General features: G+C 42.0%; 1 protein-coding gene across 2 annotated transcripts in view; it reads left to right on the forward strand.

The window, feature by feature from the left end:
- Positions 1 to 14918, forward strand: part of LOC115119617 (receptor-type tyrosine-protein phosphatase epsilon-like) — a 188299-nt gene that overhangs the window by 94699 nt on the left and 78682 nt on the right. For both annotated transcript variants that reach the window (XM_065022934.1, XM_065022935.1), the window contains exon 2: positions 1289 to 1702. The gene's annotated coding sequence lies outside the window, so the exon portion shown is untranslated. The remainder of the gene's footprint in view (positions 1 to 1288; positions 1703 to 14918) is intronic.

Here is a 14918-nt window from a genome sequence, read left to right on the forward strand (position 1 = left end):
TGACTGGTACTATTATATATATATCAGGAGAATTAGTAGTGATGGTTCCTCCACCTGACTGGTACTATTATATATATATCAGGAGAATTAGTAGTGATGGTTCCTCTACATGACTGGTACTATTATATATATATATATATATATCAGGAGAATTAGTAGTGATGGTTCCTCCACCTGACTGGTACTATTCTATATATATCAGGAGAATTAGTAGTGATGGTTCCTCCACATGACTGGTACTATTCTACTTGTTGTTTTTGTCACCACTTGGGTCCATCTTTATTAAACTGTTCTACTTTATCTTTCACCTCTGGGCTTCTTCTTAATCTCCTTTCATTTCATGTCTCTTTCATGGAGCTTTATGTAATGAACCGAACAGTACGGCTTAGAAGGGTTCAACTCCCACTGAGACGTTATGACATAGTCATGACATCACACGCCAGGCTCCTCATTCCCCTTTAGGGGCTCGTCTTCCCTCACTAAAATGTCCTGAAAGGGGTTCATTGGGTCTCTTCATATTATGTGGCCTTTTAAATGGTTCTGTTTAGGGTAGCAGAGAATCCTCCTTGTTAGCAGTGTGCTGCTCCCTGTTTACTGTGGCATCCATTAGGACGACAGGAGGAACCTCTCCTCCTCCTCTCCCTCTACCTTTGTTTATCCTGGTTTTTCTATAAAAGACACATAATTAAATGTCTGACATCCTCTCGCCCCCCTCTCCTCCTCCTCTCCTCCTCTCCTCCTCTCATCCCCCTCTCCTCCTTCTCTCCTCCTCCTCTCATCCCCCTCTCCTCCTCCTCTCCTCCTCTCCTCCTTCTCTCCTCCTCCTCTCATCCCCCTCTCCTCCTTCTCTCCTCCTCCTCTCATCCCCCTCTCCTCCTTCTCTCCTCCTCCTCTCATCCCCCTCTCCTCCTCCTTCTCTCATCCCCCTCTCCTCCTCCTATCCTCCCCTCCTCCTCTCATCGTCCTCTCCTCTCCTCCTCCTCTCATCCTCCTCCTCCTCCTCACCTCCTCCTCTCATCCTCATCCCCCCTCCTCCCCTCTCCTCCCTCTTATCCCCCTCCCCTCCTCTCATCCTCCTCTCCTCCTCTCCTCCCCTCCTCCTCTCATCCCCCTCTCCTCCTCCTTCCCACCTCCTCTCATCCCCCCCCATCCCCCCTCCTCCTCTCATCCCCCTCTCATCCTCCTCTCCCTCTTCTTGTTTTCCTATCAAAGCCACATAATTAAATGTCCTGACATCCTCTCCTCTTTTCTCTCCCTCTCTTTCTTTCTCTCTATTCCTGTAATAAAGGTGGTGACCATCCCTTTAAGAGCGGCTCCTGTAATAAAGGTGGTTGACCATCCCTTTAAGAGCTGTGTGTGCAGTGTGGATATAGTGTGAACCTGCCCGGAGAGCTGGATTGTGGAGCAGCGAGTGTGTCTCTGCCTGGCTCACTCCTCTCACACACACCTTGCCGCAAGCCTGGACAGAGGGACACAGAGACAGCAGCTACCCACTGAGCCTCTCTCCTCCCTGGGCTGTGAGGCCGGACCTCAACCCCCTCCCCCTAGCTGAGGACCAGGAGACCCACCTCTAGAGACCCACAGCAGACCTCAGAGCAATGTGACCGCTGACTGAACCAAGCCAGGACCAAACAGGCTGTTATGGATCTGAGAAGAAGAAGGAACAGAAGAAACAGCACGCTGTGAAACCCTGCTGGTCCAGGTACTGTCCTTAACATCTGGTCCAGGACCTGTCCATAACCTCCCCTCTAATCCCTGCTGGTCCAGGACCTGTCCATAACATCCCCTCTAAACCCTGCTGGTCTAGGACCTGTCCATAACATCTGGTCCATGACCTGTCCATAACATCTGGTCCAGGTACTGTCCATAACATCTGGTCCAGGACCTGTCCATAACATCTGATCCAGGACCTGTCCATAACATCCCCTCTAATCCCTGCTGGTCCAGGACCTGTCCATAACCTCCCCTCTAAACCCTGCTGGTCCAGGACCTGTCCATTACATCTGGTCCAGGACTTGTCCATAACATTCCCTCTAAATCTTTTTTAAAGCAAACCTCTAGCCTTGGTGCCAGTCTGTTTTTTTTGCCTATACCTTATAGAATTATCACGCCATGTTTGGCTTGACAATGACAATGGAATAAGCAAACACACAGCCTGATCTGGGACCAGCCTAGCAAACTTCTATTGGTGTAAAGTGAACACACAGCCTGATCTGAGACCAGCCTAGCAAACTTCCATTGATGTAAAGTGAACACACAGCCTGATCTGAGACCAGCCTAGCAAACTTCTATTGGTGTAAAGTGAACACACAGCCTGATCTGAGACCAGCCTAGCAAACTTCTATTGGTGTAAAGTGAACACACAGCCTGATCTGAGACCAGCCTAGCAAACTTCCATTGATGTAAAGTGAACACACAGCCTGATCTGAGACCAGCCTAGCAAACTTCCATTGGTGTAAAGTGAACACACAGCCTGATCTGAGACCAGCCTAGCAAACTTCCATTGATGTAAAGTGAACACACAGCCTGATCTGAGACCAGCCTAGCAAACTTCCATTGGTGTAAAGCAAACACACATACTGATCTGGGACCAGGCTAGAAAACATCTATTGTCCTACCAAGATTGTCTGAATAGGGCTTTATCATAAGTTCCTCTCTACAAAGTGAACTACAGATTCTGAAATGTTGTGAATTGATGCTGATCATTCCTCATTCCTCATAGTGTCTGCCATGGTTACCGAGCATAGTTATCTCTCTGCATAGGGGAATGCTGCCATGGTTACCGAGGCCAGTGGTCAGATAGTTATCTCTCTGCATAGTGGGAATGCTGCCATGGTTACCGAGGCCAGTGGTCAGATAGTTATCTTTCTGCATAGTGGGAATGCTGCCATGGTTACCGAGGCCAGTGGTCAGATAGTTATCTCTCTGCATAGTGGGAATGCTGCCATGGTTACCGAGGCCAGTGGTCAGATAGTTATCTCTCTGCATAGTGGGAATGCTGCCATGGTTACCGAGGCCAGTGGTCAGATAGTTATCTCTCTGCATAGTGGGAACACTACTGTATCACCACGGTTACCAAGACTAGTGGTCAGATAGTTCCTTATGCTGGAGTTTCCTTTGGATTTTGTAGAGGAAACTGACAGTACAGGAAATGACATATTACTGAGAACAGTTACTGTAGTGTTGTTGTTGTAACCATATAAATATATTCCACTTATTTCTGCCTCTCCAGTGGCACAACTGTCTAAAGCACTGCGTTGCAGTGAGCCGTCACTACAGACCCGGGTTCTATCCCAGGCTGTGTCACAGCCGGCCGTGACCGGGAGACCCATGTGGTGGGGCACAATTGTCCCTGCTTATTCCCGGGTTACGGGAGGGTTTGGGCTGGGCCGGGATTTCCTTGTCCCATCGTGATCTAGCGACTCCTTGTGGCTGGCCGGGAGCCTGCAATCTGACTTCGGTTGCCAGCAGGACGGTGTTTCCTCCGACACATCGCTACGGCTTCCGGGTGAAGCGTTGTGTCAAGAGGCAGTGCAGCTATGGGACAAGACTGTAACTACCAATTAGATGTCAAGAAATTGGGGAGAAAAAATATGAAAAGTTGTTTATTTCTATGGTTGAAACCTCACGTGAGTTAAAGTCCTAATGATACCAAGTATACTATTCCAGGTAGTTACATACTATTCCAGGTAGTTACATACTATTCCAGGTAGTTACATACTATTCCAGGTAGTTACATACTATTCCAGGTAGTTACATACTATTCCAGATAGTTACATACTATTCCAGGTAGTTACATACTATTCCAGGTAGTTACATACTATTCCAGATAGTTACATACTATTCCAGGTAGTTACATACTATTCCACTAGTTACATACTATTCCAGATAGTTACATACTATTCCAGATAGTTACATACTATTCCAGATAGTTACATACTATTCCAGGTAGTTACATACTATTCCAGATAGTTACATACTATTCCAGATAGTTACATACTATTCCAGATAGTTACATACTATTCCAGATAGTTACATACTATTCCAGATAGTTACATACTATTCCAGATAGTTACATACTATTCCAGGTAGTTACATACTATTCCAGATAGTTCCATACTATTCCAGATAGTTCCATACTATTCCACGTAGTTACATACTATTCCACGATAGTTACATACTATTCCAGATAGTTACATACTATTCCAGGTAGTTACATACTATTCCACGATAGTTACGTACTATTCCAGGTAGTTACATACTATTCCAGTAGTTACATACTATTCCAGGTAGTTACATACTATTCCAGATAGTTACATACTATTCCAGGTAGTTACGTACTATTCCAGATAGTTACGTACTATTCCAGATAGTTACATACTATTCCACGTAGTTACATACTATTCCAGGTAGTTACATACTATTCCAGATAGTTACATACTATTCCAGATAGTTACATAATATTCCAGATAGTTACGTACTATTCCAGATAGTTACATACTATTCCAGGTAGTTACATACTATTCCAGATAGTTACATACTATTCCAGATAGTTACATACTATTCCAGATAGTTACATACTATTCCAGGTAGTTACATACTATTCCAGATAGTTACATACTATTCCACGTAGTTACATACTATTCCAGATAGTTACGTACTCTGTCCTCTCCTCCTGATGTCCTGTTGGGCTTCCAGGTAGTTACATACTATTCCAGGTAGTTACGTACTGTTCCTCGTGTTACATACTGATTCCAGGTAGTTACATACTATTCCAGATAGTTACATACTATTCCAGGTAGTTACGTCCTATTCCAGATAGTTACGTGTCTGCCTCCCTGTGGCTATTCCAGATAGTTACATACTGGTTCCACGGGCCAGTTACATACTATTCCAGGTAGTTACATACTATTCCAGGTAGTTACATACTATTCCAGATAGTTACATACTATTCCAGGTAGTTACATACTATTCCAGATAGTTACATACTATTCCAGATAGTTACATACTATTCCAGATAGTTACATAATATTCCAGATAGTTACGTAATGACTATTCCAGATAGTTACATACTATTCCAGGTAGTTACATACTATTCCAGATAGTTACATACTATTCCAGATAGTTACATACTATTCCAGATAGTTACATACTATTCCAGATAGTTACATACTATTCCAGATAGTTACATACTATTCCAGATAGTTACATACTATTCCAGGTAGTTACATACTATTCCAGATAGTTACATACTATTCCACGTAGTTACATACTATTCCAGATAGTTACATACTATTCCAGGTAGTTACATACTATTCCAGATAGTTACATACTATTCCACGTAGTTACATACTGTCTCTTCCAGATAGTTACGTACTGGGCCAGGTAGTTACATACTATTCCAGGTAGTTACGTCTCTATTCCACGTAGTTACATACTATTCCAGGTAGTTACATACTATTCCAGATAGTTACGTACTATTCCAGATGTAGTTACGTACTATTCCAGATAGTTACGTACTCATTCCAGATAGTTACATACTATTCCAGGTAGTTACATACTATTCCAGGTAGTTACATACTATTCCAGATAGTTACATACTATTCCAGATGTCCAATAGTTACATACTATTCCAGGTAGTTACATACTGATTCCAGATAGTTACATACTATTCCAGATAGTTACATACTATTCCAGATAGTTACATACTATTCCAGATAGTTACATACTATTCCAGATAGTTACATACTATTCCAGATACCAGATAGTTACATACTATTCCAGATAGTTACATACTATTCCAGGTAGTTACATACTGTTCCAGGTAGTTACATACTATTCCAGGTAGTTACATACTATTCCAGGTAGTTACATACTATTCCAGGTAGTTACATACTATTCCAGATAGTTACATACTATTCCAGATAGTTACATACTATTCCAGGTAGTTACATACTATTCCAGGTAGTTACATACTATTCCAGATAGTTACATACTATTCCAGATGTTACATACTATTCCAGGTAGTTACATACTATTCCAGATAGTTACATACTATTCCAGGTAGTTACATACTATTCCAGGTAGTTACATACTATTCCAGGTAGTTACATACTATTCCAAGTAGTTACATACTATTCCAGATAGTTACATACTATTCCAGATAGTTACATACTATTCCAGGTAGTTACATACTATTCCAGGTAGTTACATACTATTCCAGGTAGTTACATACTATTCCAGGTAGTTACATACTATTCCAGATAGTTACATACTATTCCAGATAGATACATACTATTCCAGATAGTTACATACTATTCCAGGTAGTTACATACTATTCCAGGTAGTTACATACTATTCCAGGTAGTTACGTACTATTCCAGGTAGTTACGTACAATTCCAGATAGTTACTACTATTCCAGGGAGTTACATACTGTACAGATTCCAGGTAGTTACGTACTATTCCAGATAGTGTATTCCAGGTAGTTACATACTATTCCAGATAGTTACATACTATTCCAGATAGTTACATACTATTCCAGATAGTTACATACTATTCCAGATAGTTACATACTATTCCAGATAGTTACATACTATTCCAGATAGTTACATACTATTCAGAGGCAATAGTTACATACCTATTCCCAGATAGTTATTCATACTGTTCCAGATAGTTACATACTATTCCAGATAGTTACATACTATTCCAGATAGTTACATACTATTCCAGATAGTTACATACTATTCCAGATAGTTACATACTATTCCAGATAGTTACATACTATTCCAGATAGTTACATACTATTCCAGATAGTTACATACTATTCCAGATAGTTACCAATAGAGTTCATGTTCCAGATAGTGTACGTACTATTCCAGATAGTTACATACTATTCCAGTAGAGTTCATTACATACTGTTCCCAATGTAGTTTCATTACTATTCCAGAGGCCCAATGTAGAGTTCATTATTCCAGGTAGTTACGTGTTCCAGGTAGTTACGTACTATTCCAGGTAGTTACGAGTTCCAGGTAGTTACTGTACTGTATTCCAGATAGTTACCCAATGTATTATTCCAGGTAGTTACATACTGTATTCCAGGTAGTTACATACTTATTCCAGATAGTTACATATTATTCCAGATAGTTACATACTATTCCAGAGTTACATATGTTCCAGATAGTTACATACTATTCCAGGTAGTTACATACTGTTCCAGGTAGTTACATACTATTCAGATAGTTACATATGTTCCAGATAGTTACATATATTCCAGAGGTTACATATTTCCAGATAGTTACATACTATTCAGAAAGTTACATACTATTCCAGATAGTTACATACTATTCCAGATAGTTAGATACTATTCCAGATAGTTACATACTATTCCAGATAGTTACATACTATTCCAGATAGTTACATACTATTCCAGATAGTTACATACTATTCCAGATAGTTACATACTATTCCAGGTAGTTACATACTATTCCAGATAGTTACATACTATTCCAGATAGTTACATACTATTCCAGATAGTTACATACTATTCCAGATAGTTACATACTATTCCAGATAGTTACATACTATTCCAGATAGTTACATACTATTCCAGATAGTTACATACTATTCCAGATAGTTACATACTATTCCAGATAGTTACATACTATTCCAGATAGTTACATACTGTTCCAGGTAGTTACATACTATTCCAGAGGTTACATACTATTCCAGGTAGTTAGAGTAGTTACATACTGTTCAGAGTAGTTACATACTATTCCAGAGTTACATACATTCCAGATAGTTACATACTATTCCAGATAGTTACATACTATTCCAGATAGTTACATACTATTCCAGATAGTTACATACTATTCCAGATAGTTACATACTATTCCAGATAGTTACATACTATTCCAGATAGTTACATACTATTCCAGATAGTTACATACTATTCCAGATAGTTACATACTATTCCAGGTAGTTAGAGTTCATACTATTCCAGATAGTTATTACATACTATTCCAGGTAGTTACATACTATTCCAGGTAGTTACATACTATTCCAGGTAGTTACATACTATTCCAGGTAGTTACATACTATTCCAGATAGTTACATATTATTCCAGATAGTTACATACTATTCCAGATAGTTACATACTATTCCAGATAGTTACATACTATTCCAGATAGTTACGTAGAGTATTCCAGGTAGTTACATACTATTCCAGAGGCCCAATGTAGATACATACTATTCCAGGTAGTTACATACTATTCCAGGTAGTTACATACTATTGCAGATAGTTACATACTATTCCAGATAGTTACATACTATTCCAGGTAGTTACATACTATTCCAGATAGTTACATACTATTCCAGGTAGTTACATACTATTCCACATAGTTACATACTATTCCAGGTAGTTACATACTATTCAGAGGTAGTTACATACTATTCCAGATAGTTACATACTATGTACCAGATAGTTACATACTATTCCAGATAGTTAGTCAGGTAACGATTTGACTGAGAACATACGAGATGTTTACCTGTGACTTTGTTCTTAATCATTTATAATAGCGTACTGTAAGAAGTATACATTTTCATAATGTCTTCCTGTTTACATTCCCGGGAACATTTCCAGCAGAGGCCCAATTGACATTTTGTGACATTTTACGTACTTTACAGACTGATCTGCCTCGAGGCCCAATGTAGAGTTCATTACATACTGAAACGTCTCTGTCAGAGAACACGGTGGTCGGGGAGGGAAGTGGAAATGAAATGTAATTCATTCTGCAGAACAGATACAAGGTTAGATTAGATTAGACTGCCTTAAATGGATTTCATCCCAATGTTGTTCTGCAATCTGTCTCACCTCAGTGTGTGTGTGTTTGTGTCTGTGTCTGTGTGTGTGTGTGTGTGTTGTCTGTGTGTGTCTGTGTGTGTGTTTGTTTTGTACTGTGTGTGTCTGTGTGTGTCTCTGTGTGTGTGTGTGTGTGTGTGTTTGTTTTGTACTGTGTGGCCCAATGTGTGTTCTGTGTGTGTGTGTGTGCCCAATGTGTGTTTGTTTTGTGTGTGTGTGTCTGTGTGTGTGTCATTACTCTGTGTGTCTGTGTTTGTTTTGTGTGTGTGTGTCTGTGTGTGTTTCTTACATACTGTGTGTGTGTTTACTGACTGTGTGATATACCATAGATATTAAAACAGAGGGGTGAGGAGGGTACAGAGGTCCTGGGCCTATGTCCTCCTGATGTCCTGTTGGGCCTCTGTCTCTCTCCTCCTGATGTCCTGAGGGCCTCTGTCTCTTGCTACCTCCTGATGTCCTGGGCCTCTGTCTCTCTCCTCCTGATGTCCTGCTGGGTCTCTGTCTCTACTCCTCCTGATGTCCTGTTGGGCCTCTGTCTATTATACTCTCCTCCTGATGTCCTGTTGGGCCTCTGTTACTCCCAATGTAGAGTTCTTACCTCCAGATGTCCAATGTTGGGCCTCTGTTACATACTGTCCTGATGTCTTGTTGAGGCCCTGTCTTCATTCCTGATGTCCTGGGCCCTGTCTCTCTACTCCAGATGTCCTGCTGGAGTTCTGTCTCTTCTCCTCCTGATGTCCTGTTGGGCCTCTGTCTCTCTCCTCCTGATGTCCTGCTGGTCCAGGGCCCTGTCTCTCTCCTCCTGATGTCCTGCTGGGCCTCTGTTCATTACTGTAGAGCCTCCTGATGTCCTGGGTCTCTGTCTCTCTCCTCCTGATGTCCTGTTGGGCCTCTGTCTACATACTGTCCAGATGTCCAATGTTGGGTCTCTGTCTCCTGTCCAGATGTCCTGTTGGGCCTCTGTCTCTCTCCTCCTGATGTCCTGTTGGGCCTCTGTCTCTCTCCTCCTGATGTCCTGCTGGGCCTCTGTCTCTCTCCTCCTGATGTCCTGTTGGGCCTCTGTCTTACATACTGTCCTGATGTCCTGTTGGGCCTCTGTCTCTCTCCTCCTGATGTCCTGTTGGGCCTCTGTCTCTCTCCTCCAGATGTCCTGTTGGGCCTCTGTCTCTCTCCTCCTGATGTCCTGTTGGGCCTCTGTCTCATCTCCTCCAGAGGTCCTGTTGGTTCTCTTCTCATACTCCTCCAGAGGTCCTGTTGGGCCTCTGTCTCTCTCTCCAGATGTCCTGTTGGGCCTCTGTCATACTGTCCAGATGTCCAATGTGGTCCTGGGCCCTGTGTTCATCCATACTGTCCAGAGGGCCCAATGTAGAGTTCCTCCTGATGTCCTGCTGGTCCTGGGCCTCTGTCTACTCAGAGGCCCTGATGTCCAATGTGAGCTCTCATCTACATACTCCTCCAGATGTCCTGCTGGTCCTGTAGAGTTCATTACATACTCCTGATGTCCTATTGGGCTTCTGTTTCTCCTCCAGATGTCCTTTGTAGAGTTCTCTGTCTCTCAGAGGCTCCTGAGAGTCCTGCTGTTTCAGGGCCCAATGTAGAGTTCATTACTACTTCCTGATGTCTTGGGTCTCAATGTAGAGTTCCTTACTGACTGTCCTGGGCCCAATGTCTCCCTCCTACTGTACAGTCCTGGGTCTCTGTCTCCCTCCTTACATGATGTCCAGGGCCTCAATGTCTCCCAATTACATGACTGTACAGAGGCCCAATGTAGAGTTCATCCTGATGTTCATGCTACTTACAGAGGCCCAATCCCTCCAGGGCTGTCTGTACAGACCCCCAATGTAGAGTCCCTGACAGGCCAGTCTCAGGGCTCTTTTACATACAGACTGAGGCCCAATGGATGAGTTCACTTACATACTGTCCAAGGGGCCAGTGGGTTTGTCATACTGTGAGCCAGTCAGAGTTCACAATGGAGGCCCAATTAACATTACATAGTGGTACAGAGGCCCAATGTATGGGTGGATGCATACTGTACAGAGTTGTGTGTTCATTACATACTGTGTGAGGCCCAATGTAGAGTTTTACATATGTGAGTGTGTGTTCATTACATACTGTGTGTGTGTGTGTTTGCACATATGTGTGTGTTACATGTGTGTGTGTGTGTGTGTGTGTGTTACATACTGTAAGAGGCCCAATGTAGAGTTCATTACATACTGAACAGAGGCCCAATGTAGAGTTCATTACACTGTGAGGTCAGAGGCCCCATTTAATGACCAGATTCCCAATGTAGAGTTCATTACATACTGTACAGAGGCCCAGATCAGTAGACTTCATTACATACTGAACAGACAATGTAGAGTTCATTACATACTGTACAGAGGCCCAATGTAGAGTTCATTACATACTGTACAGAGGCCCAATGTAGAGTTCATTACATACTGTACAGAGGCCCAATGTAGAGTTCATTACATACTGTACAGATGCCCAATGTAGAGTTCATTACATACTGTACAGAGGCCCAATGTAGAGTTCATTACATACTGTACAGAGGCCCAATGTAGAGTTCATTACATACTGTACAGAGGCCCAATGTAGAGTTCATTACATACTGTACAGAGGCCCAAGAGTTCATGTACAGAGTTCATTACATACTGTACAGAGGCCCAATGTAGAGTTCATTACATACTGTACAGAGGCCCAATGTAGAGTTCATTACATACTGTACAGAGGCCCAATGTAGAGTTCATTACATACTGTACAGAGGCCCAATGTAGAGTTCATTACATACTGTACAGAGGCCCAATGTAGAGTTCATTACATACTGTACAGAGGCCCAATGTAGAGTTCATTACATACTGTACAGAGGCCCAATGTAGAGTTCATTACATACTGTACAGAGGCCCAATGTAGAGTTCATTACATACTGTACAGAGGCCCAATGTAGAGTTCATTACATACTGTACAGAGGCCCAATGTAGAGTTCATTACATACTGTACAGAGGCCCAATGTAGAGTTCATTACATACTGTACAGAGGCCCAATGTAGAGTTCATTACATACTGTACAGAGGCCCAATGTAGAGTTCATTACATACTGTACAGAGGCCCAATGTAGAGTTCATTACATACTGTACAGAGGCCCAATGTAGAGTTCATTACATACTGTACAGATGCCCAATGTAGAGTTCATTACATACTGTACAGAGGCCCAATGTAGAGTTCAATACATACTGTACAGAGGCCCAATGTAGAGTTCATTACATACTGTACAGAGGCCCAATGTAGAGTTCATTACATACTGTACAGAGGCCCGGATGCCCAATGTAGAGTTCATTACATACTGTACAGAGGCCCAGAGGCCCAATGTAGAGTTCATTACATACTGTACAGAGGCCCAATGTAGAGTTCATTACATACTGTACAGAGGCCCAATGTAGAGTTCATTACATACTGTACAGAGGCCCAATGTAGAGTTCATTACATACTGTACAGAGGCCCAATGTAGAGTTCATTACATACTGTACAGAGGCCCGGGTGCTCAATGTAGAGTTCATTACATACTGTACAGAGGCCCAATGTAGAGTTCATTACATACTGTACAGAGGCCCAATGTAGAGTTCATTACATACTGTACAGAGGCCCAATGTAGAGTTCATTACATACTGTACAGAGGCCCAATGTAGAGTTCATTACATACTGTACAGAGGCCCAATGTAGAGTTCATTACATACTGTACAGAGGCCCAATGTAGAGTTCATTACATACTGTACAGAGGCCCAATGTAGAGTTCATTACATACTGTACAGAGGCCCAATGTAGAGTTCATTACATACTGTACAGAGGCCCAATGTAGAGTTCATTGTACAGAGGCCCAATGTAGAGTTCTGTACAGAGGCCCAATGTAGAGTTCATTACATACTGTACAGAGGCCCAATGTAGAGTTCATTACATACTGTACAGAGGCCCAATGTAGAGTTCATTACATACTGTACAGAGGCCCAATGTAGAGTTCATTACATACTGTACAGAGGCCCAATGTAGAGTTCATTACATACTGTACAGAGGCCCAATGTAGAGTTCATTACATACTGTACAGAGGCCCAATGTAGAGTTCATTACATACTGTACAGAGGCCCAATGTAGAGTTCATTACATACTGTACAGAGGCCCAATGTAGAGTTCATTACATACTGTACAGAGGCCCAATGTAGAGTTCATTACATACTGTACAGAGGCCCAATGTAGAGTTCATTACATACTGTACAGAGGCCCAATGTAGAGTTCATTACATACTGTACAGAGGCCCAATGTAGAGTTCATTACATACTGTACAGAGGCCCAATGTAGAGTTCATTACATACTGCCCAATGTAGAGTTCATTACATACTGTACAGAGGCCCAATGTAGAGTTCATTACATACTGTACAGAGTTCATTACATACTGTACAGAGGCCCAATGTAGAGTTCATTACATACTGTACAGAGGCCCAATGTAGAGTTCATTACATACTGTACAGAGGCCCAATGTAGAGTTCATTACATACTGTACAGAGGCCCAATGTAGAGTTCATTACATACTGTACAGAGGCCCAATGGAGCCCAATGTAGAGTTCATTACATACTGTACAGAGGCCCAATGTAGAGTTCATTACATACTGTACAGAGGCCCAATGTAGAGTTCATTACATACTGTACAGAGGCCCAATGTAGAGTTCATTACATACTGTACAGAGGCCCAATGTAGAGTTCATTACATACTGTACAGAGGCCCAATGTAGAGTTCATTACATACTGTACAGAGGCCCAATGTAGAGTTCATTACATACTGTACAGAGGCCCAATGTAGAGTTCATTACATACTGTACAGAGGCCCAATGTAGAGTTCATTACATACTGTACAGAGGCCCAATGTAGAGTTCATTACATACTGTACAGAGGCCCAATGTAGAGTTCATTACATACTGTACAGAGGCCCAATGTAGAGTTCATTACATACTGTACAGAGGCCCAATGTAGAGTTCATTACATACTGTACAGAGGCCCAATGTAGAGTTCATTACATACTGTACAGAGGCCCAATGTAGAGTTCATTACATACTGTACAGAGGCCCAATGTAGAGTTCATTACATACTGTACAGAGGCCCAATGTAGAGTTCATTACATACTGTACAGAGGCCCAATGTAGAGTTCATTACATACTGTACAGAGGCCCAATGTAGAGTTCATTACATACTGTACAGAGGCCCAATGTAGAGTTCATTACATACTGTACAGAGGCCCGGATGCCCAATGTAGAGTTCATTACATACTGTACAGAGGCCCAGAGGCCCAATGTAGAGTTCATTACATACTGTACAGAGGCCCAATGTAGAGTTCATTACATACTGTACAGAGGCCCAATGTAGAGTTCATTACATACTGTTGTAGAGTTCATTACATACTGTACAGAGGCCCAATGTAGAGTTCATTACATACTGTACAGAGGCCCAATGTAGAGTTCATTACATACTGTACAGAGGCCCAATGTAGAGTTCATTACATACTGTACAGAGGCCCGGGTGCTCAATGTAGAGTTCATTACATACTGTACAGAGGCCCAATGTAGAGTTCATTACATACTGTACAGAGGCCCAATGTAGAGTTCATTACATACTGTACAGAGGCCCAATGTAGAGTTCATTACATACTGTACAGAGGCCCAATGTAGAGTTCATTACATACTGTACAGAGGCCCAATGTAGAGTTCATTACATACTGTACAGAGGCCCAATGTAGAGTTCATTACATACTGTACAGAGGCCCAATGTAGAGTTCAATACATACTGTACAGAGGCCCAATGTAGAGTTCATTACATACTGTACAGAGGCCCAATGTAGAGTTCATTACATACTGTACAGAGGCCCGGATGCCCAATGTAGAGTTCATTACATACTGTACAGAGGCCCAATGTAGAGTTCATTACATACTGTACAGAGGCCCAATGTAGAGTTCATTACATACTGTACAGAGGCCCAATGTAGAGTTCATTACATACTGTACAGAGGCCCAATGTAGAGTTC

This window comes from Oncorhynchus nerka, linkage group LG10 (assembly GCF_034236695.1).
Source record: "Oncorhynchus nerka isolate Pitt River linkage group LG10, Oner_Uvic_2.0, whole genome shotgun sequence".
In the NCBI taxonomy this organism is placed as follows: Eukaryota; Metazoa; Chordata; class Actinopteri; order Salmoniformes; family Salmonidae; genus Oncorhynchus; species Oncorhynchus nerka.